Below are 25,388 nucleotides of genomic sequence, written 5' to 3' on the forward strand. Positions count from 1 at the left end.
TGACCTTCAACTAAGGTTCTATCCTGGTTGCCTTGAGGACTTTGCCTTCAACCTATGGAAATCTATACTCTTGTTCTTTGTTCTGGTCCTAAACTTCCCTCACAGAATTCACCACCATATTTCTATTTGTTAAAAACCAATGGACAGTTTCAAAATTTTTCTTTTTTTTTTAACCAACTTTTGATCTTGACTTCTTTCCCTCCTTGAAAGTCTCTGATATTCAACCTCCATGGGTTGACTCTCTGAAGCAGCCTTTCTTCTTGTCTGAATGTTCCTTTCCCATCACTTTTACAAAGTCCTTCTCTTCTACCAAACCCTTAAATGTTGACATTCCATGAGATCCTCAAATCCTTTTCACATTTGTTTTATGGTTTTTGTATTTTCTTCCCTGGTTTGGTCTTGTTTCATCTCTATTCACTTCTTTCCTACTCCTTTTTCTTTAGATAGTCTCTTTCACTCCAAAGATTTCAATTGCCATCTATCTTCTGGTAATTACTAAAGCTATCTATCTAACTGTAATCCTTTTTCAGGTTTTAGTCATCTGTGTCCTACTCCTGATGAGGTATCTCTACCTAGATAATCGTGGCAGGAGTCCAATTTTCTGGGCTCTCCTGGGGAGGCCAAGCTCATTTCGGATCCCTGTTGGATCTTAACCTGGTTAATTCATGCCAAGATAATGAAGCTTTGACTGCAGGTACAATCACATCCCCACCTCTTGACACTATGCCACCTGGGATAATCCATCTTGATAACAAGCAGCCTTGGGCAACTTCTTAACCTCATTGGTTTTGGTTTCATTATCCGTAAAATGAGGATAATTATAGTACCTACCTCCTCAGAGGTCTGTGAGCATTAAATCAGTGCTTCGCTTACATTAAGGGCTATAAAATTATTTGTTATCGTGATTATTAATATGTTTTACGTTGTGAATGATACTGCTCTTCATATTTATTGTCATTGTTTTTACTTAAGCCATCAATATTCTCCAGTTCTGCAAAAGCTTCCTAACTGATCTATTTAACCCTATTCCTATTTAACCCTATTAAATTTTTCTCCAGTGTTATCAGAGCAAACTTTCCAAGATTAATCTTTTTCTGTAAAATCCTCCAAATGGCGATACAGCTCTAAAGAATAAAACACACGTTCCGTACTTAACTGGCCTTACCGAATCCTTGCCTTACAAATCTCATCCCAGTGTCTCCTCTTTTATCTTCCCCATGTATATCTTGAGTATATTCTGTAAGCACTTAATGGTCTGGGTCTTTCCTATAGAGTTTCTTATAACATCATTCTCTCACCATTCCCCCGGTTTTAGCTGGCAGACTCCAATTTGAAGTTTGGCTCAATGTTCTCTCTTCTGAAGACCTGTCCTTAAAACCACAATCCAACCTCCCCCTCCCCCTCCCCCCCCTCCTCCCCCCTCCCCTCACCATCCTCCAGTTAGGCTCATCGCAGCCCTCCTTCTTTTCTGTTCTCAGACTTGCAATATATTATATTAATAACGATGATCTGATCTGCTTGCTTGTTTGTCTCCTGCATTATACTGTAAGCTCCTCCAGGGAAAAGACAGTGTCCTAGATCCCCAGGCTAACCCAATGCTTGAACAAACATCTGATTAATGAATAAATAAATAAATGAATGACTAAAGGCCTTTGGAAAGTTAGCTATGACTGTCCAACTCTCACCGTGAGGACTGAGACTTGGCAGAGAAAGGTCCTTTCACAATGATGCTAAGTGGAATTTGTTTCAACACCATGTAAGACCAGGAAGATCTAATCCTGGTTACTGCTTGTATTAGCTGGCTTTGCCATAGCCCAGTTGTTGGTGTTTGTTTGCCTGATTGATATTCATGGAAATTCTCTGGAAGAGTCCCCATGTAGCCTCAAGGCAATTAAGATCCTATAACCTAGTCCACAAAATTATTTCATTTTGCCTTTTTGTTTTCTACTGGTAATAGTATTGACAACTAAGGTCAAAGCATTTCTGAAACTTAAAAACCACTTTGGATTAAGGTTCTTACAGGTATGTTCAGAAATCAATGTCCTTTTTCTTACTTTGGGTCTTTGTGTTCTGGCTTTATATTATGTTCCAAACACTTGCAAAATTCAAGATTAACCTAATGAAAACTGCAGCCTGCCTTTCAGGCCTCCTGGAGACCAAGTCCAGGAAGTACTTCATCATGACCAAACACTAGTGGAAAGGCCTGGAGCATGAGTGGAATGATCTAGACAGCATCATTGGTAAACCTAGCGTTGCTTCTCTTTGAAATACTCTGTCCCATGAGGTTCTTGATAAGAATATATTCCTTTAGATGTGTTAGGATTTTCATGTTTATTTTTTTGAAGAAGGATAGAGTGGTATCTTCATTAATAGGAATAGAGCTCAAGGATTGTTTGAAGGTGTAAGTTTCAGAGAAAGACCCTGACAGACAAGAGATGGTAGGGCCAAGCATTGGGTATAAATTGTGGGCAAGTAATGTATATGGAGTGAATTTAAACAAAGTACATTTTATGCATCTATGTGTCACAGAAAAAATCTTTATGCTAATATTTTACCAAACTGTGATCAGAATCATAAGGAGGAGGGATCAGAACTGGAAATGAGGCCATTTTTAACATGGAATGATGCCTACACAATGGCACACATGCCAGCAGACTTCACTGGGCTGCCGTTGTCTCCAAGCAAGGGCTCATTGTCTTAATAACCACAGTTAACATTTGGGGAGCTGATATTTGTCAACATTATTCATATAAGTATTGTCTCATTCAAAACTCATTACAACTTATCAAATAGGATTATGATTATTCCCATTTAAAACAAAAAAAATTGAATAAAGAGGTGTGAGTGAACTTGTCACTGATCACTTAGCCAGACAGTCAAGACGTAAGTCCGGGATATCATATGCCCAACTCAATTGCTCTCGACTGCTAAACTGCAATAAATGAAATCTGAAGTTCAATTGTAAAATATTATTTTTTCATGCTAGCAGCCAATACACAACTGCCAAATTAAATAAAGAGGTCCAAAGGCACTATTATACATTGAATACACACACACACACACACACACAAACACACACACACAGACTTTTTGAGTTCTGTCTTAACCATTTCTGTTTTTCTCTCACCCTAAAGACCAGTTGATACTCTTTAGGCCCAAGACCTTCCCTGTTTTAGCACTGATAATCTCAGGCAAACCTTCTATATAGAATAAAAGTGATTGTCCGCCTATGTTTACCTTATATTCTAGTCCCTTGCCCTTCCTTCTACTTAATTTTATTTGCCTTTTTGCCTTGTAACTTGGCCCTGTATTTGATAAAACTTGGATCTATCTATGGTTGATGAGTGAGATGTAAAAGTCAACAAGTTAATTATTCTTATCTAAATTGTTTTAGATAGAACAGCTGCCTAGGCTCACCCTAACATACTGAATCAGAACTTTTTGAGCAAGAAAGGTGATGAATAATCTTAGGTAGATACAATGAGGCCTGTGCATCCTGTCACTCAGCAATTATACGTATCATTTTGATTAAAACCTCTGACTTTTTCCAGGGAGTCTTATCTGTGTGAACTGCAACAAACTCATAGATGCAAGAACCAGGGACTAGAAGAGATAGAGGCTTGGGAAGTCCCTATGTCTGTTTTGTTCTTGTTTTTGTTTTCTGTTTTGTACTGCTAAGCATCAAACCCAGAACCTGACACAAATGGTAGGCAAGTGCTTTATCATGGAGTATACTCAGCCTTCTATGTGCTCTTGAAAAAGGAAAATGAAGTTGGAAAAATACAAATGTTCTAGGGATGCAAAACTGCTCCAGGAAGGAGATGAATTTTCTTATATTTTACTATCAAAATGCTCTAACTTTTAATAGCTTTCCCCAGTCTGTACAGTGTGTTCTCTTGGTCAAACCAGTCAGCTAGGGCTAAGAGAATAGAAAGATGTGGTACATTGGGTCCCTTCATAAAAAACATTATTACTAGGCCCAACCATAGGATATTGGGGTGACTTCAGAAGTTCTGCTGTTCTACTACTCTCCAGTATTTCTCCACCACAAACATACTACCTATTCAATTTTTTTAAAGGAGAACCCTAAGTGAATAGAAGAGTGTACATCATAACTCACGATTCTTGAACTTATTGATCCAGGTAAGCTCTTCTTTCCTTTCCCCTTGTTTGTTTTTATCAACATATATAATAAAGCTTTTCTGAATTCACCAACCAACACAGACAACAGAGACTTAACAATACCTTATATTGCTATATATTCCTCTCTACTTCCTTCTACCCAACATAAATTCTTTGTCCATTAGTCCTTTATTGATCTTTTTATGTAGCTCTCACTCTCATCTGTATATATAATAAGTATTTCTAATAAATTTATAGTCATTTTTAACTTTACAAAAGAATATTTTTCTGTTTATGATCTCTAGATAAGCATTTTTTTAACTTAAAATTACATTGCTAAAAGGGGAGATAGTAACTCTGCAGTAGAGAAGGCTGGCAGACACCATTTTAATCAGGGTTCACAGTGAACTTCATCATCAGTGAGACAAATCACAATCATGTGCTTGATAGGATTGAAAGAAAAGAGCAGAACATTGTTTCTGGGGTATTCTTGTCAAAGATAAATATAACCTGAATCTCATCATGAGAAGACATCAGACAAACTCATATCAAAGGACACCCTATGAATTACTCCACAGTAATCTTCAAAAGTGTAAAAGTCACCAAAAGTCAAAGAAAAATTGAAGAACTGTTCCAAATGAAAGAGACTAAAAGCACGTGACAAGTGGATATCACATATGATTCTGAACTAGGCATTTTTTTAGCAAAATTTAAATGAGATTAGAGGCCTATGTGGTGGTAAATGTTAATATAATTTCCTGGTTTTGATGGGTGTATTGTGATTATATTAGAGAATGGACCTGCATAGGGAAAAATATACTCTAAACTATTCACTGTTGATGGAGCCGCAAATTGGCAACTTTTTAAAAATTTTACTACGTTTTTAACATATATCAAATACAGCAATATTATTGAAAGTTGATGTTCAAAATTTACTTACACACAAAACTTCTCACTCATTTATTTATTTTTCCTTTTAAAATTTTTATTGAAAAGGTGATGTGCAGAGGGGTTACAGTTACATAGGTCAGGTAATGAGTACATTTCTTTTGGAAGGGTCACTTCATTCCTCATTTTTCTCCCAGGTTTTTCCCTCCTGCATCCCCCCTCCCCCACAAGTTGTATAGTTCATTTTCAACATAGTGGGCAACTTATTTTCAAATAGAAATAAAAATTATATTTGAAATAGAAAGAAAAAAGGTATTTGGACTATTTTTTCAGCTTTTCTATGTTTGAGACTGCAACTTTTAAAAAATGAACCAAAATATATTGTCAAGAATTGTTTCTATTTTTGTCTATCACTGTAATTCATATATTTTGACTATTAAATATTTCATTAGATTTATTTATTCACTTTCTTTCCCACAGACATTTGAGATTTTTTTCCATTATTACTACTATGACTAGTGTTACTATGAATGTCATCTTAGATATCACCTGGTACATACTGCAAATGTTAGAAGTAAAATTACCAGGATAAAGGGTTTATTAGTTTTCTAGGGATATTAAAACAATTTACCACACACAAACAAACAAACACACACACACACACACACACACACACATGCACACACAATATCGCTTAACTAAATGAATTTTTTCTTCTAGGTCAGAAGTCCAATACGAGATGGAAAGGACCACCATCAACTTTTGCACAGATGGTTCTTTCTTATAGTCCTAGAGGAATGTGTATTTCTCTGCCCTTTGCGGTGTCTTGAGGCTGCTCACATTCCTTAGCACATGGTCCCCCCTTCTTGATCTTCAAAGTACATCACTCCAATCTCTCCATCCATTGTCACTCATCATCTCTGAATCTGACTCTCTCTTGAATCCTCCTATTAAAATCCTACCCAAGCTTTATAAAGTATGCAGATAATCTAGAATAATCCTGTCATGGGTCTATCCCCTTTTCTACATAAATTTATGTGGATTCATATATATGTAAAGAGTCACTATTCAACCAATGGCACAAGATTTATAAATACATAACTTTAACTCTGAAATTACACAATCCAGAATCATCTTCTCTGAGCTATTAATGCCTATTTTTACATAGCAAGCATTCTGAGGAAACAAATAATAATCCTTTATATTCATAGAGTATTTGAAACATCTCAAAGCAATCTCTCATAACCACTGATTCCTTCAGTGCTCAAAAATCTTGTATAAGGTAGACAGGTGTGAGGTATTATAAGGTACATTATCAGAAATTATTGATAGTAGATTACCATTTACTTGAAGAAATCAAAAATGAAACAGAAGGCTGGGAAGGTGGCTCAGTGGTAGAGCACTTGCCTTGCATGCATGAGGCCCTGGGTTTGATTACTCAGCACCACATAAGCAAAAAAAGAAAAAAGCTGGAAGTGGCACTGTGGCTCAAGTGGTAGAGCACTAGCCTTGAGCTGAAGAGCTGAGGGACAGCGCGCAGGCCCAGAGTTCAGGCCCCCCCCCAAAAAGAAACAGACCTAAGCATTTGGGTAGCTACTATTTGGTCATGCAACCATCAGAGTAAAAATTCAGACCAGGCTTTCAGACTCCCCAAACAATACTGTTTCTCCCAGGTGGTATGAAAAAAAAAAAAAAAGCTTTTGGCATAATTGACATCACTAAATCTCCCCTATGGTAAACTGAAGTCACCCCCTATTAGTCAGGATGTGGGAAGCGACAGGAGATCATCATGGAAGTCAAATAAGGATTGAAGAATCACCAATAGCTCTAAATCAGGTTTAAAGGCATTCTACAAAATACTATTAAGCTCAAATAGAAGGACCAGAAGACCAAGGGGGAAGCAGTGGAAGGCAGGGTGACTAGATTCTACTTCTATGCTGTTGGCGCAGCAACTCTTATCACTGAAATGAAATGAGCTAATTTCAGGTTCCTGTTGTTCCTTATTCATGTTCAGACACTCAAGCAAGAAAGCTTTGACTTTAAGTGGAAGGACAAATTAGCTTTCACATTGTCCTGGGTCTAAAAAAAAGAAAAAGAAAAAAAAAAAGGGATAGTAAGACAAGGTAATAAAGATCACACAAGACCACAGTATTAGAATGAGTCATGTTAAGTAGACCAATGCATAATACAGTACGTAGAGTATATTGTCCTGGAATATCAAAAGATGAAGATGTTGAGTAGAATATATTCCCCTAGTTCTCAGGAAATGACAAAGAAACTGTGGCCAGAATAGGAAGTTGTTGCCCTGTGACTTATGGTCAAAAAGCTCAACTATAGGAAGACATGGACGTCGACAGATATGACACATAGCCCAGACTCTGTACAAGCTAAGTAGGTAATTTTCCCTTTGTGGTCATCTGTTTTCTCATCTTTTACGTTAAAACCTCCTTTGATCCTTCAGCTATGTATCAGTTCTGGTATTCTACAAGTGCTTCTGGACCACACAAAAGGGACCCCAACTCCTCAGTTGCTCCAAACGCAAGAGGGTGGTCTTCCCCCAGCCTTTCCTCACAGTGTCTGTGAGGAAATGACAGTGAATGTCATTCCCCACCTCTCTATGACATGTTATTTAGAGTATACAAAATGCTTAAAGTTTAGTAAAATTTCCCAGGCTAAGCCCCACCACCAATAGTTACATGAAATTCCCTTCAAAGAAAGTTCTAAATGTAGTAGAATATACCCACTTACAATAGCAACAAAGGATGAAATATCTAGAAATAAATTTAATAAGAAATATATGAAATGTATATGATGAAAAGTTTAAAACTCTTTTGAGGTATACAAAAAAGACTTGTACAAAGGAAGTATCCTTGTACAAAGGCGTATCCTTTACTTTTAGAAAGAAAACCACAACCTCAAAAGGATGTCAATTCTCAGTAGGTAATCTATAAGATTAAAAACAATGCTGTAAGTATACCAACTGGACCCTCCCTTCCCCTACCCCTTTTCGGAAGAGGGAATAGGTAAGCTATTTCTGTAGTTCATTTGGGAAAATACGCAAAAATACACATTCAGGAAAATTCTGAAAAAGAATGACAAGGGAATGAATATAACTATGAGATACAAAAAAGGACACCATAAATCCTTAGGAGTTAAAACAATTTGCTATTGACACATGAATGAGAAGTGGTCTGTGTAAAAAAATTAAGTTAGAAATAAACACACATAAGGAATTTAATAAGTCCTTAAACTATCTTAACTCATTGGAGATAAGATGAATTATCCCATAATTGTTGTTTTATACAATTGATTAATCATCTGGAGAAAAATAGATATGTCAGTCATTCTATTCAATAAAAAATCCAAAAGGATTATCCATTCAAGTGTAAAAGTATAAATAAAAAAATTAAGAGTGGTAGGAGAATTCCCTAATTTCACAGCAGGAAAAGTCATCTTACTCTAAGTGTTTAATTTCAAAACATGAAAATAATTTTTGTTTCACTAAAAAAAAAATTCTGGGGGCTGGGAAGGAGGCTCAGTAGTTGAGCGCTTGCTTTGCATTCATGAGGTCCTGGGTTCGATTCCTCAGCACCACATAACCAGAAAAAAACCGGAAGTGGCGCTGTGGCTCAAGTGATAGGGCACTAACCTCGAGCTGAATAGCTGAGGGACAGCACCCAGGCCCAGAGTGCAGGCCCTATGACTGACAAAAAAAAAATTTATATATATTCTGGATAATAAAAATACCATAATCAGAGAGAAAAGGCAATCTGGAGATGTAACTCAGTGGTAGAGAATTACCTAGCATATATAAGACTCTGGGTTTGAATCTCATCACCACAAAAATTAAATACATAAATAATAAATTTAAATAGCAAAAGATAAATTGGAAAAAAAGTATTTTCAAGTCATATAACACATGGTTCATTTATTTAATACAAAGAAGTCTTGCAAATCAACTAAAAGAAAGCCAACAACCCACTAGGAAAATGGCAGTTTATAAAGAGGTTACAGAAAAAGATACACAAGGGGCTGGGAAGGTGGCTCAGTGGTAGAGCGCTTGCCTTGCATGCCTGAGGCCCTGAGTTCGATTCCTCAGCACCACATAAGCAAAAAGAAAAAGAGCCGGAAGTAGCACTGTGACTCAAATGGTAGAGCGCTAGCCTTGAGCTGAAGAGCTGAGGGACAGCGCCCATGCCCAGAGTTCAGGCCCCACTACCGGACCCCCCCCCCAAAAAAAAGATACACAAATGTCTCTTAAACATATGAGAAAATGTTTAGCCTCATCCATAACATGAAAAATGCAAATTATGTCTATAATGAAAACAAAGTTCTTCAGGTACCATTTAAGAAAAGCTGCAAAAATTTATTATAGCTTACTCACACAATCTGCACATATGCACACTGATGTATTCCTTTTCTTGAAGTTTGCCTCATACGTATAAAAGATATGTATGGAAAGCCAGATACCACCACCTGTAATCTTAGCTACTCAGGAGGCTGAGATATGAGGATTGCCATTCAAAGTCAATCCAGGCAGGATATTTCCTGAGACTCTTATTTCCAATGAACTACAAAAACTCCAGAAATGGAGCTGTGGCTCAAGTAGTAAAGTGTTAACCTTGAGCTCAGAGACAGCATCCAGGTCCTGAGTTCAAGCCCTGGACAGGCACTGAAAAAAAAAAAAAAAAAACAACAGCAACAAACACAAGGTATGCATATTTAAGGCAGAAATGTTTTTAATAGCTTAAAATTAGAAAAAAAGATCTATATTTATGCAAGTTAGGATAACACATCTAAGAAATAGCATTACTATGAATAAAGATGCTTTTTATGTACAGGGAAATATGTTTAATTAAAGAAAAATTAGCTGTTCACTGGGGTTTGAAATATGTCACCATTTGTTGAGAAGTGGAAAGATAAAGCTATATATTTGTTATACATGAATAAAATATTTCTGAAAGATAATGTTCTTGTGATTACATGATGATGATTTTTATACATTTTGAATTTTGAACCAAATGATTATATTGCCTATTTGAAAAATAAAGGATGGGTTGTAGTGGTGCAGGTCTATGACCTTAGCTACTCAAGAGGCTGAGATCCAGAGGACTACAATTTGAAGACAGCCTGAGCAGAAAGGTCTATGAGACTTCATGCCCAGTTAACCAACAAAATGGTGGACTGGAGATGTGGCTCAGGCAGTAGAGTAGCTGTGAGAACACAGTTGAATAAGTGTGAGACTCTGACTCCAAACTTTGATACTGCCAACACTAATCAATTAACTAATTGATTAAATGATATAAAATGCATTTATTTATTTATTAAAGATTTCTGTGGCATTATATCTCTAAGAGATCCACAATGGATACCACCAAGATGGAAGCTCTGAGAAGTCTTCTAAAAAACTATATGATTAATTCAGCATTTCCCATACAGATTTGACATGAAATCCTTTTCCCATCCAATATACATTTATATCTTCTCGTGTATACTGCTATGGGAACATTGCCATGAGATGTCCAGGGAAGATTGGCCCCAGACAGTTAAATATGTGAATGTCGTGTTGGCAGGACTCTGTTCCTTTCAGAAAATCTCTCTTTTTCTATATAGATTCCAATTCTTGGTTGTATTTTTTTAAAAAAATTTTTTCTTTTAGAAAAGATCATTTTTGATTCTTTTTTTAATTACAGAAATGTGGTTAGTGTTAAAAATTTAGAAAATTTTATAGCTTTCCAAAGTGACATCATTTCATTATCTAGAGATGATCAACATTAGTGTTTCATGTTGCTTTAAAAAAATCAAATGTAGCTCAGTCCTTTGATAAGGAAAATGTACAGCTGGCCTGCAATGCATACCCATGGCACCTTTATGAGGAAACTGATGTTAAATAACAACATACAATGGCTTAGTAAGATATAGCTCCCGTGTTCACTTGATCTCACACACAGACACACACACACACACACACACACACACACACACACACACACACACACACACACACACACAATATAATGATATATTCCCAATAATGTCTCCATCTTGCCCTACAATTGACATACTTTGCAATCCCTTAGCTATTGAATCTAGCCTGAGAAGTTAGGCCTTTTTGGAGTATACCTAAAAAGGGTCACACTTTGGTACTATTTGAGATTACCTCTACATTATTTGTAGAAAATCAGTGGCAGGAAAAGCTAGCTTAAAACTACTCCTAGTCCTAAAAGTAGAGAGTCATAAGGTTGTACTTCATGGTTGAAGTTTAATCTGTTATATTAGGACTCTGGTACTGTCATTATCTGAGCTTCCTGTCAAACATAATAGCTTGCATAGGCCTAAAATATGTCAGTATTATTAACTATTAGTACTACTATAGCTATTATAGTGTTAATATTATAGCAGAAAAATAGCTACACTAGAACAATATTCAGGGATGATTAATAATTAGACCTATATTTTAAAATTAGAAAGCAAAAAGAGAGAAAGGGAAGATAGGGTGAAAGAAAGCAAAAGAAATGAAAGAGAAAGAGAGAGAGAGAGAGAAAGGGAGGGAGGGAGGGAGGGAGGGAGGGAGAGTATAAGAGAAGAAGGGAGGAAAAAAAAAGAGAAAAAGGGAGGAAGAAAGGAAGGAAGGGTGGAAGGAAGGAAGGAAGGAAGGAGAGAAAAAAGAACAGGAGGGAGAAAAGGACAGAAGGGAGGAAGAAGAGAGGGAGAAAGGAGAGAGGGAGGAAGGGAAGAAGGAAGGAAGAAAATGGAAGAAGGAAGAAAGAAGATGAACTAGGTGATCATTTGTCAAAATCTCTATTTGTGATTGCTTACTTTGAAATTGAAGAGCCTTATAAAAAGAAAGAATTGACTACCAATTCATAGATTTCAAACACAAGTGGGCTTAGAATATATGAAGTCTATATAAGACCCTCCTGAACAAAGTTGCAAATGATGCTAAGTGGACAATGTCAGGATCCCAGGACTTTTTTCCATAGTGATCACAAGACAGTTGTGGCTCTAAATCTTCAAGGCACAAGGTACTTACCTTTGTCTTCTGCTGCTGCTGTGGGTGCACCTGGTGGAGGAAAAGAGCTAAGTGTGGCAAGTCAGAACTGCATCTCTAGTCTCGGAGACTTAAAAACTATTGCTGGTGCTCCTCATTCTATCAAGAAGGGAGAAAATTCTCCAATGAACCATGAAGTACATTGATAATGGGCTTGAATGTGAAAGGAAGCAATAGAAACCACTGGAAGCAAGCCCCACAGAGTGGCAAAGACCAGAGGAAATCGCAAGGCAGCAATAGCGAAAAGGGTGTTCAGATATAAGAAGAGTTCAATGTTGTTGATATCACAGGTTAAGTGTCTTCTTGACTAATTGGGCACAAAGAGTATCTACACCTCTTTTGATTTAACAACAAAATGTTGCCCTTGCTTTACTTTAACTAGACCTTCTGTTGGTCCTATGGTCTTCAAAATAAGGGGCATGGAATGAATTTTGGAGACAAAATTCAGTTTCAGTTGTGACTCTATTGCTTGCCTGCTCATGTTCTTGGATGAATTACATTGTTTAGGCCTCTGCTTTCATATCTATAGAATGGATAACTAGTTTTACTGATCTATTCTGAGTCCCACAAATGAAAGCCCTTTCATGTACCAGTCATGCATGATGATGTCAATCAATCTTCCAAACTACTCAGTGGAATAAGAATCATTCTCCACTTTTGACAGATTAGGAAACAGTCCCAGATGGCCTAGGAAATTATTACAAGGTAAGTGGCACAACCAGTGTTTCCTAAGTCTGGGTGAATCTGGGCCTGTCTCCTATGTTGTTTCTGCTACACAGCACCTTCACAGTCTAGTACAATGTCTGAGAGTAAGAAGGTGTCTATGTTGCTTAAACTCTTTTTTCCCCCTCTCTTTCTCTCTTCTGTAATTTCTTTCCCTTTGCAGCTAGGAATTCCACCTCCTTCCAGACCATTCTTGTCCAAAGTGATGTTCCTTTGCCCTTCTGACAATCATGATCTACCACTTGTGAGTTAACTTTTTTGTTTCATTTACCCATTGACTGAGGTCGTGTACATCTGTTTGAAGCCTTTACTGTGATCTCTATTTTCTCTAGTGCATGCTGTGTTCTTGCCCAACAGCTTATAAACTTCCCATGTCTCTATTTTCTACCTCGGGAGCCTCCCTGGTGCCTTGTGCACCCAGCTGAACTGAAATTTGTTTGGTTTCTCATCTTGTGTATTGAGAGCTATACGTGGGAGGACTTGGACCATCTCCAGCTCTTTGACTTGGGGAGAATGGTTCCTGGTGATCCCCCTTGTTCTCTGGCTTTTCTGCCCTGAGGCCCACAGTGATAGATCCCCTCAATTGTTACCTGCCACACAGGATTCACTGCTCAGACATACCCAGCAATAAATAACAACCTGCATGATTGTGTCTGGTAGCTAATTGACTGTAACACAGGCTACAGCCTCTGGGGCAGCACAGCATGCTACTTGTAATTAATCACCCGCATCCCAACCTGACTGCCCAGCTATGTCCAATCATGGAACAATTAGGCATTTTGTGGGTGGATTTCCCTGCCTGAGTTGGGGAAATGGAAAATATCCTATTACTGTACCTTTGTGTAGGTGCTCAGAACCATATTGATTCTACGGGAAATCAACTCTGTGCCAGGCATTGTGGTAAGTGCTGTAGGAGTTGGTAAGCCAGAAACAAAATCATGTGTGCCCTCTGTGTTTACTGACTTAGTTGGAGACAGAAGAGAAAATTAGAGTAACTATAATTTGGTATGTGTCCAATGAGAAACACAGATGTATTCTTATGAAATAAAGGGCATATTTTCATAGAGAAATGAGGAAGTTAGACACATGAAGTAATGAAGTAGTTGTTAAAATATGTACAGTGGTTTATGTTAGAATCACCTTTGAAAGAAATTAGAAGTATGGATTCCCCAACCCTACTTGATAACCTACTGAACCAGAACTGTTTGAGAAAATATGATGACGAATGTGGTTTGTTACATCTGTACAGACCTCATTCCACACTCTGAAAGCTCAGAGCAACTTGACTATGGGTGGGTCAATGCAGCTCCCTGAACTATTCAACCCCTTTTTTCCCATCCTGTCTCGCCATAGTTCAGTGCATCAGGGTTCAGTATCAAGCTCAAGTGGTGTCCTTTTGGAGCTGAAATACAGAAATTCTAGTTGATCAAGTGAGTGTGCTATCCTTGGAAGGTCTGAATTCTGAGGCCAAGAGAACCTTTTGGGAGCCATGTACGACAAGAAACAGATTTGTTTCTATCCCAGAAAAGCCTTCAGTTTCTAGCTCCTATAATTAATGAGACACTTACACTTCTTATAATAAGTTTCATAAGCATCTGTATTTAGAGGATGGCTCCATTAACTGAATTGGTGTGTGTTTCTGTCTATCCTAGGCACAAACCTGATAGGTGAGAAACCTGCAGAATTGGAGAGGTCTCAGAGGCCAGCTTTTCCAGCCTGCCCCTGAAAGGAGGACCTAGCCTGTCCCTCCATCCTTTGAGATATGTGAAGACAGGGACACGAGTCATCTATTTGTAAGCCAAGGAGAAAAGTGTCCAAAGAAAATGGCCCTGCCAACAAATTGACAAGCCATCTAGTCTGTAGTAACTTGTCATAGCAAACCTAGAAAACCATTGCCTAGGCCTAAACCTCATACTTACATTCAAATTGTCTTATTTTTTCCCTGTTACTACAGTTTCATGTCTAGATTTCCTTTCTGGACTATCCTCTTGTTAAAGCATTTTAAATGGATTAAAAAGACCCAAGTGAAAACTATCATGAGCAAGGTCTCTCACTATTCCTTTAGAAACAAAACAGCCTCAAAGGGCTGATAAAGACAAAGCCCTCTGATGGAGGTACCTGCATAGGACATAGACATAGAAATGATAGAAGAATAACCTGGTAGGGGGGTGGGGTTTGGGGGAAGGCAGTTGCATCAGGGACCATTCTGAGTCCTTATGACAAAGCATTCAGGTCAAAAGCATTGAAAATGTTTCTGTTACTCACCAGTGAAGAGTGACAGGGCCAAGAATACCAACTTTAGAGTTTGGCTAATTGCATTTGGTGCTTGGCTCTGTCATTTGAGAGAATTATTTATTTGGTTAGAGCCTTGGGCTTTCATACATGTAAGTGAGCAAGAATCTACCTTCCATTTGTCTTGCACTACTGTATGCCAGGCAATGATCTAAGCATGTACAAAATAACTTACTTCTTTTTCATATGTATTGAATGAAATGGGTACAATTGTCAACCTACTTGTAAAGGTGATGTACAGAGAGGTTAGAGATACATACGCAGCTAATGAGTACATTTCTTTTTGAACAGTGTCACCCCCCCCCCCTCACTCTTCTTCCGTTTTTTTCCCTCCTCCCCCCGCTTCCCTGTCCAATTGTAGAGTTCATTTCCAATATAGTGTCTAGTAAGTATCACTGTGTCATTCTACTTACTAAGTAAAGGAAATGGACCTTAGAGATGGTTCAGCAATTTACTCAAGGTAAGTGGCAGAATTAACCTATAGTTAATGAGTACGCACTATGCTATGATACAATGAAGGTGTCAGTCTTACTATTCTTAGAACAGGGCTGATCTTGAGCAAATCCTTTTGTCTCGCTGAGCCTCAGTTTCCTCACCTGTAGATTGGGGAAAGCACAAATACACGTGTATAGTATGTGAAATATATACACTAGTACTATATAAGTATGCTCTGCTTTGCCTGCCTCCCCATCTCTATGTCTTCTTAAAGACCTTCTGAGGACACCTCAGCCTGAAGAGACTCACACTGATTAAGTAAAAACCCTGATTTGACTCCAGTTTTTCAGGTACTGTATCTGAGTTGTAACATCCTAAAGCAGTATGCTTTGTTCTTTAGGCTGCCCTCCTCTCTCCCCGCCCCCCCGCCCCAAACATTTTGCTTCAGCTTCATGGTGTATTAAATATTATCCCTCCCTTCTTCCAAGGCTGGAATGCCCCCAAGGCCTTCTTGGGTGGATTCTGTGGTTCTAAAAGGCGTGTCTATTTACTGCATTTCTGTTTAGATGGGAAACTTCTGAAATGACTGGAATGCTCTTTAAAAAACACTCTCAATTCTCACTTGTCTGCTTTATTTTTTTTTTTTATCCTGTGGCCACACCCAAGTCTTTCAAAGTGATTTTAATGTTGGCAATTTGTGAAGGCTGCCAGAGTCATTCACTGCTGCTCTCCTATAATTGTCCAGGCTTTGATGCAAAGTTGAGAGGTGAAAACAACATGCTAGTCATACTATTTGTTCTAGAGTTTGCTACTCTGACCTGGTCCGAGGAAAAGCTAGTTGCAAAGTTAAAGCATGACTATGTCACTCATACAAACGTACTTAGGGGTATGTTTCTTCATTACTTTTCCCACTTACTTTTCTCTATCACATATTTAGAAGACTAGAAGGCTTGTTGCCTTTTTCTATGTTCATTGATTGTTTAAATGAGGGATCAGAAAACTTTTTTTTTTTTTCTGTAAAGGGCCAGATAATCAAAATGGTTTAGAGTTCATTGGACCATTTGGCCTGTCTCTCAATTATTCAACTTCACCCTTATCTCTACAACACCATTGGTGAAATTTTTTAAACCTGAGTTTTATTAAAAAATTTATTTACAGAAGTAGGCAGCAGGCTGAACTTAACTTGTAAACTATAATTAGGTGGCAATTTAAAGTACTTTCATCATTGCCAAAAGGTTAGTACATGACAGAAGTGAATAATTTGTAGTTTATTATAACAGTTTAATGCAAGAGCTCTGGACTTGACCTGCCTGGGTCAGGACTATAGGACCTTGAGCAAGTCATAGGTGGATTTTAAATAGTGGTGGTGGTGGTGGTGGTGGTGGTGGTGGTGGTGGTGGTGGTGGTGGTGGTGGTGGTGTGTGTGTGTGTGTGTGTGTGTGTGTGTAGTATAGTTCTCAAATCATTAATGGGAGAATTAAATGAGTGATCTTAACAACAACTAGAAACCTTATGTCTTCATCCAAGCTACAATAACATTAAATTAAATTTATTTCTCATACAATTAAATTTATTTCTCATAGTTCCAGGCTGGAACTCAAAGTCAGGATACTTGACTGGTAAGGGCTTTCTTTTCCTGGTATGTAGAAATCCATCTTCTGATTGTTTCCTCCCATAGAAGAGCAAGAGGAAGAAAGTAAGTTTGCTATTGTCTCTGCTGTTAATTCTACTGTATTTTTTAGTTTAGTTTTGTTTTGTCACTAAAATGAGATGCCTGAGTGAAGCTACTTAAAAAGAGATCCTACCCAGTGATGATGATTGACAGATAGCAATGGCAAGAGTACATGCCAAAGCAAGTAGTCACAAATCACATCTTCAGCTAGGAAACACGGAGGGAGAGGCCAGACTCTCAAAGTCCCTTTTGAGTGAGTACATCAGTTGACACACAGATTTCCCACTGGTCCCCAGCTCTTAAAGGCTCCACACCACTTCCTAATACAGCACTCAGGGGACCAAGGCTCCAATCACAAGGGACCCTTGAGAGACACTCAGACCACAACCAAATCTTTCCACCATGAGGATTCCACCTGCAAAGCCTCCCAAAGCCCCCACTTCCTAATATTATCCTTTTGGGGGGTTAGGATTTTGACATATGTTTGAGAGGACATAAACACTGAATCCAAAGCACTGACTAAGCTCTGTCATTGATAGCTATTAGAGAGAAGGCAGAGTACTGCAGGTGAATGTAGACTCCGAAGCTAGAAAACATAGACTTACAGCTATGCTCTGGCATATACTAAGTGACCATGAGAAGTTACTTAACCTTCTGTGCTTCAGCTTCATTGGTAATGATGGTTCCTGTATTAAAGAACTGTTAGGAAAATTAAATACATGATTCATGCAAAGGAAGTAGAGCTGTGGTTCAAGTGGTAGAGTGCTAGCCTTGAGCTGAAAAGCTCAGGGACAGCGCCCAGTCCCAGAGTTCAAACCCCACAACCGACAAAAAATAAATAATAAAAAAATATTTTAAAAATGCTTAGAACTGTAACTAACATAATGTAATGATTCCAGATGCTACTTTTAAAATTAGTAATAAATAACTGATATATCAATATCCCTTATACTAAGGCAACTATTGTTAACATTTGGATCTTTTCCTTTCAATAAGTTTATATAGGGACTGGGAAGGTGGCTCAGTGGTAGAGTGATTGCCTTGCATGCATAAGGCCCTTGGTTCGATTCTCCAGCACCACATAAGCAGAAAAAGCCAACACTGTGGTTCAAGTGTAGAGTGCTAACCTTGAGCTGAAGAACTGAGAGACAGTGCCCAGGCCCAGAGTTCTGGCCTCATGACTGGCAAAAAAAGGTTTATATAGTTGTGATCACACTACTATTATATAATTTATTGTCTTCCTTTGACATTATATATTAATATAACAGCATTTTATTTTAAAAAATCTTTTGTGAAAGACCATCTTATTTGTTCGACAGGCTCTGGAATGAATCTTTGCCATAATACTGAATATGCCAGTTACTGTTACTACATGTATTATCAGTATAAATATCTTTGGACATGTAAGTTTTTGCATTTTAAATTTTTTTTCCTTAGGACAGTTTCTCCGGAGTGTTATTAGCGAAAAAGAGAGTATGTATGCTTTTAAGTTGCTGGGGATATGTGCACAAATGTCTTTTCATCATAAAGAAACCAGTTTCCAGCATGGCCATAGGACTCATACTTAGCAGATGTTAATTTTCTCATTTATCATGTGAGGCCACTACTGCTTGCCTGATCTGCCTGATCATTATTATGAGAATCAAAATGTGGTAGATACGCTTTGGAAGTAGCCATATGATATATCACTGTAGCCATTTCTCTTTGGTGATAGGATATTCTTAGGTCACATGGCAGGTAAGGATGTTATTCTAAATGTAAGCTTCCTCCAGGCAGCTGAGCAAGCTACCAAATTATTCAGATTTATCGGACTACAGGTATACTGTGCTCCTTACCAGACTTTCAGACTAACCATAGTAGGCAGCTGCGGCTATGATTTCACAACTTGAATTCAGCTATCAGCTTCATTTCGGTTTTTCACACAAGAATAGCACTCACTTACGTTTAGCCAAATGAAAAACAAGGGAACACATGACCATGTGGCCTAAGAACCAATATTGGTCTCCACTTCTGTGTATGTGTGTGTCTGTGTGTGTGTGTGTGTCTGTGTGTATGTGTGTGTGTGTGTGTGGGTATATGTACGAGCTTTAAATACTTATGAGATTTAACTGCTTTAAATACAAGGTCAGTATACAAATCCCAAGTCAGCCAAAGCCCCATGAAATGAGCATGAAACTTTGACTAAATTCTTTGCACTTAAATTCCAGTACTGAAACTTATTTGTTTGACTTTGAGGCCATTGATCCTTTTCTCTAAGTTTCATATCTATGACATTTAAAACAGAGAAATTCATCCTGCATTAGCTTTTAATTTATGAACATCAAACTACAAAATAAAATTCTAACAAATGACCACATAGTAGGTATTCACAAAATGATAATAAATCCCACATAAGTAAAAAAAATAGTATACAGTATTGCATATCTCTTAAAAGTTGCTCAAAAGTATTTATTGGCTCTGTTTTTGGAGAAACTATTGATTGGTTGATCCAAGACACAGATAACTTGTCAACCCTGGCAAGAAGCATTTCTGAAGTCTTTCTTCACCACATGCCTTAGCTAGTACTGTTCTGAATAGGTAGAGGCATCCCTAAGTTTTAAAACAGTTGTTATAGTTGCCAAATTGATGAGGATTTCTCTTTTCTGCAATAAATAATGACATGATAAACATAAAGTCCTATCATTTAGAAAAACACCCCAAAGTGGAATAGCTAGGTTAACAGGTCCATTAACAGCCCGTTTAAAAAACTTTGGCTCTATATTACAAGTCAACATAAAGTAAGGACACTTGTACATCCATGTTCATTGCTGCACTATTTACAACAGCCAAGTTATGGAAACAATCCAGATGCTCTACAATGGGTAAGTGGATCAAGAAAATGTGATATATATACACACTGGAATTTTACTCAACCATTAAAATAATAATATGTCATTTTCGGGGAAATGGCTGGACCTTAAAAAAATCATGTTAAGTGAAGTAAGCCACACTCAGAGAGACAAAGGCACATGTTTTCTCTCATATGTAGAAGCTAGATTTAAAATACAACTTGGTATAATAACATATACAGGGCTCCATGCATTAATGTGCAAACTGACTAAAGGAGGGTATACTTAGGGGAAGAATCTAAAGGCGTAACCCCTCTGAGCAACTAAAGTACTGTTTATCAAAATGAATACCAGGAAGTAAAAACATGTTTGGGGGGAGTGTGAGGGGGGAACAGGTATTAAGGAAGGAAGGATTGTATTCAAAGTACACTACTTAAAAAATCAACTATAATTTATGGGTAGGGATGTGAGGGGGAATCTGAGGGACAACGAATTAAAGGGTGACACTGACCAAGAAGCGTTGTACTCATAATCTGATTTATGGCATTGTAATCCTTTTGTACAACTACTCACCAGTAATGATTCAAAAGTGCACCAAAAAAATCTTTGGATCTGTTTTTTCAGAGTGGTTATACTAATATTTTTATATTAACTATGTGTCATGAATTTCACATGACCTTAATATGTGTCATTTATTGTATACATCATTCATAATACCAGTAACACTGTATTGTACTTTTTCTTGTTCTTTTTCACTCATGAATCTGGCATCTCTTAGGGAAAAGTTGTTGACATTTTATTGAAACATGAGTGAATGAGTGAGTGAGTGAGTGAATAAATGAGAAAAGAAAATGAAAGAAGAAAAGAGTATGAATGTAAGTAAAATAGAAAGAACCAGAAAGAAGAGATAAGAAAGACAAGAAGACATTGAAGACTGTGCAGAATGGAAAGAAAGAGTTCTTGACTTTAGCTGCTAGAACCAATTAAAGCCTCCTATGGAGCACTTTTCCTTGAAGAGAGGAAGGACAGCATGTCACATACCATAAGGTGCATATACATGAGTAAATAAATTGCCAACCAATACATTTTTAAAGGGAGCCCATTATGCTTATGCTTATTTATTGAAGCTTTCAAGTGTTACCTCGGATCCTGCAATGAAGTAAATTATTAAGCATCTCTGTTTCTACTCTGAAGAATATGAGTTCTTCTTTTGAGCCTTGTTTCTATTTCCACTCTGAGTCCTTCTTTTGGAGGAACTTAACAATAATTCTTTGTGAAATGATATTTGTCATTAGAGATCCTCTTAAGAAAATGTCAAAGACTAGTTTTGCAATTTTGAAAGTTTTTCCAGACTTGAATTAGTAAGACAAAAGATTAGGCATATTTTAAGTTGCTGTATACGTGTGCTCAAATTACTACCAGTCTTGTACGAAGAAAGAAATACATAGAACTATACAGAATAAAAAAAAATTCATAAGCTGAGATAGGATCTTAGTGTAGCCCAGACAGACCTCAAACTAGTGGTCTTCCTGGTACATCACCGTGCTCAACTTATCAAGAAATTCTTTGTGTCTGATAGAGATATTCGAAATCAAAGCCATCCTTACCATATTTCTATTTCTGTGGACTCTATTTTTTTCCTAGTTCATCTATTTTTTTTCTACCATTCTCTATTAATTTCTCCTCCAAAGAGCTTCTTGTTTTTCAGAAGCCAGAAACTGGAAATAGCTGACCTGGAGTTTGACTGCAAACCAAAGTTGTCAATCACATGACTGCTCCTCAGCCTGCAGACATTTTCCTTCCAAAGTGAAGGCAAAAATAACTACACAACCCAGTCAAATGAAAGCAAATGCAAGGGCTAGTAAATGAGAAATGGTTCAATCCCATTTTGATAAATGCTCTAGCTCATTGTTTTTATTAATTCCACTTTACATTCCCATTCTATCAACTCCTGCCCCTCTGGATGGAAATGGGTGAAGGAAGGGTTGACTTCACAGAAACACAATTGTCTCAGCTTGGCTTGTCCATTTCAGAACAAGATGTCTGGAGGCAAAGGACTCAACCTCTCTGAACCCCCGTGTTCTTAGTACAAAAGGTCTCCTGTCCTTAGCAATATGATGAGGATAAACTGAGATACATATAGGTGTTGAATCCTGCCTGGCATGAATCTTAAGTTTTCCTTATCTGTTCATTCTATTCACAATTCAAGACACAATTCAAATATGTCTCCCAAGTAAAATAATTTCCTGTCTCACCTCTGGCATAGCATCAGTGTCATACATCTCCCATGTGGTTTGTTATCCGTAACTCATATTATCCTAGGGTTCCCTGAGATGGTACTTTTCATTTTTAACCAAGAGAGTAAATCCATCCCAATAAATCAAAGGTTTTAGAGTATCTAACTCACTCTATGGGGCAACAGTACATAAGAAGGGGATAGTGGTAAAGCAGGCAAAATCCAAAATTCCATGGAAGAGACAGGTTTCCGTTTTATGAAACATGAAACATGGCATTGTTTTCTTCCTGGATGAGATGTGTGGGTGACTAGGCTTTATCTCAATGAGGATATAAGCTTTTGATGGTAGAGATCAAGTTTTATGTGTCCTGGCTTGTCCCTTTTAGTATCTGGCATAGTTTATGCTGTAAATTTATGGAGAACATTCCAAGTGAATTTGTAGAGGTGTCTAGGAAAGGTACTTGTTAAGTCAGGAAGCAAACATAGATGCAATGGATAGGATTTCTTTGGAAAGACAGTTGAGGCACTTACCATGATCTGAAAGCAACCTTGAGTAAAATCTTCCACTGAAGGAACGTTTCATTGCTTTTTCATTCATACCTTCATCCTGTAAGTACAAAGTGATAGCCCCCTACTCTATCAGACTCAATTTTCAAAAAGTTGGTATGTGAGCTGAGGAGCTATAACGTCTTTAGACCCAGCAGTACCTACATTAATGAAAATGAGATGCCAGCTCTCATGCCTGATAGATGATATGACTCATCTCAGATTGGTTTGGTCCTCATTAACTGGTCCCAAATCTATTTCCCTCATTTATCTAGAAGCTATTCAAGGGCAACAGCCATGTATTAATCATCTTTCTATTCAAGTGTGTAGAACAGTGCTTGGCATTATTCATTCATTCATGCATTCATTCATTCACTCAGAGCATTTCTAATCAGTATCTACTATGCGCCAGGTATAGTAGGTACCATCTTATCTAACCTCCTTCAAGACCTCTGTCTCTCCAAAGTGCATCAAAATATACTCAAGGAATGTCATTTCAATGTAATTTTATTGCACAACACATTTTTAAGCCCCTGTTATGTATTCAGCATTGGGCATACAACAAGTGAGAAGGATGTAATTCTCACCTTCAAAAGGCTTTGCATAGCATGGCAGACAGACAACTCTGAACAGAGCTGGTTCAAGCAAACACACCTGGGGAATGTTTACATTTACACATTCAAATTTAGCAATGCTCCTTCTCTCCCCATTACCTGTACCACTGTTAGAGATTTCTCTGATATCTGACTCAGTTTATACCTTTGGCATTGTTCCCTTGAGCCTGATTGTCCCGTTGGCTGGCAATGACCTAGCTTCTCATTTAGGCTATTAAAACTGGCTCCCTCTTGATTTGGTAAACTATGAGTCTTTGGGGCAATGCAGATCAGCTCAACTTGGCTCTAGAAACTATCCCAATCTACTTTCCCCCCCAGGGTACAGGTCCCTGGGCTGCCTCTGAGACAGTGTATGGAGGAGACATTTTGTATTTGCTAAATGAAAGCATGAATGAAGAGAGAGGGTAAGTTCTTTCAGCAAGGTTTGCCAGGGGTCAACCTTCATGTGATGGTAGGTCTAAGTGTTTCATTGTCTTCCTGGAAATAAAAGCATTCCTAACACACATGGATGAGGAGGAGGTGTACTTAAAAACCATTTTTAATTAGGCAATTATGACAATTAAATATTGAGAGTTGGGATCCTTAATCCTTATTTGATTTCTACTTTAATTTCCTAATAATGTATGTCTCTGTTCTTGTTGTAATCTTTCCCTTTGAATCCGTGTGGGATTCACTTGCTCGGGATAATTGCTTCTCTATAAGTCTCTCTCTTGTCACGTTCACAATGATCTAACTTTAAGTAGTGAAGAGGGGGGGAGAGAGATAGGCACATACAATTACTATCATGAAAAATTTTTAAAGAGTGTTGAATACTAGCTTTTTCATTATGTCCCATTAGAGACACTATAATAAAGAGGTGACAAAGGGAAAGTGTAGCTCTGACAATGATGATCAGAAATTACATCAGTGCACTTCCTCTCTGTCAGGGTTCCTGAAATCAAGACAGAACAGGAAGATGCCAAGCAGGGGAAAGACCACAACAAACACTCACGGAATGCCTACTGAGCATCAACGCCTAGGCTAGATGTTGACAACACAGCTCGTTAGGTTGTCCTAACTCAGAGAGGTGGCTGTTGTTTTCCTTACTCTACAGAAAAACCTCCGGGATGGCATTCATTGTCCAATGCAAATCACCAAATTAATGTCCAAGCTCTGATCTCAGTGTGTGTCTCTCAGTGTCTCTCAATGTCTCCGTTCTCTCTGTCCTTCCAACTCCCTACGTCATTGCCATTGGTCTTGACTTCAGAAGTTATGAGATGCTGAGTAAGTTATTTAGCCAGTCTGGAACCTCAGTTTCTTCACCTGCGAAATGGGAGGGATGAAACAACTTTCTGTATGAGTGTTAAACTAAGACTACAAAACACTTAGCAGTGGACACACAGTAGCTTTATAACTCGAGTAACTATGATTATCATCACTGATCAGAACAGAAGCTTGCCATTCCATAGCTCTAAAAGCACATAGAAGTAGATTGTGCATTGCACTTTAATTCTTGGAAAAGGTACATAGAAGTAATGGTCTCACACCAGGAAGGAGACTGAGTATTCCATGACCCACACTGTGTTGGCTTGGTGGTACCTTACTTGTGCTCTCTATGTGTGTTTTCTGGACTAGGCTGAAAGGTGGGACTACCACTTCTGCTAAAACTGGCAACAGATAGGGAGAGTACTGTGCAGTTCCCAGAAAAGACAAGAAAGGAAAAGAAAAGAAAAGGACTCCCAAAAGGTTACTGAGGAGCAACTCTAGCAAAGTGGAGTGAAGCCGAAAGGCAGGTATCTGTGTCAAAGCTCTGGTATTGGGGAAGATATTTGGTTATACAAACAAGTCTTCAGTTTGGAGTTTTTCCTCTGCTACTGATTGGCCATCACTTGTAGGCTCAGGATACAGCAGTCTACAAGGCAGAGTTAACATCCCTCAAAGAGTTCAGGACAGGAAGGCAGGAAAGTCAAGCATTGCAACAAATTTCTGCAGAACAACATGA

This window comes from Dipodomys spectabilis, unplaced genomic scaffold, assembly GCF_019054845.1.
Source record: "Dipodomys spectabilis isolate Male_0828 unplaced genomic scaffold, ASM1905484v1 ptg000145l, whole genome shotgun sequence".
Lineage (NCBI taxonomy): Eukaryota > Metazoa > Chordata > Mammalia > Rodentia > Heteromyidae > Dipodomys > Dipodomys spectabilis.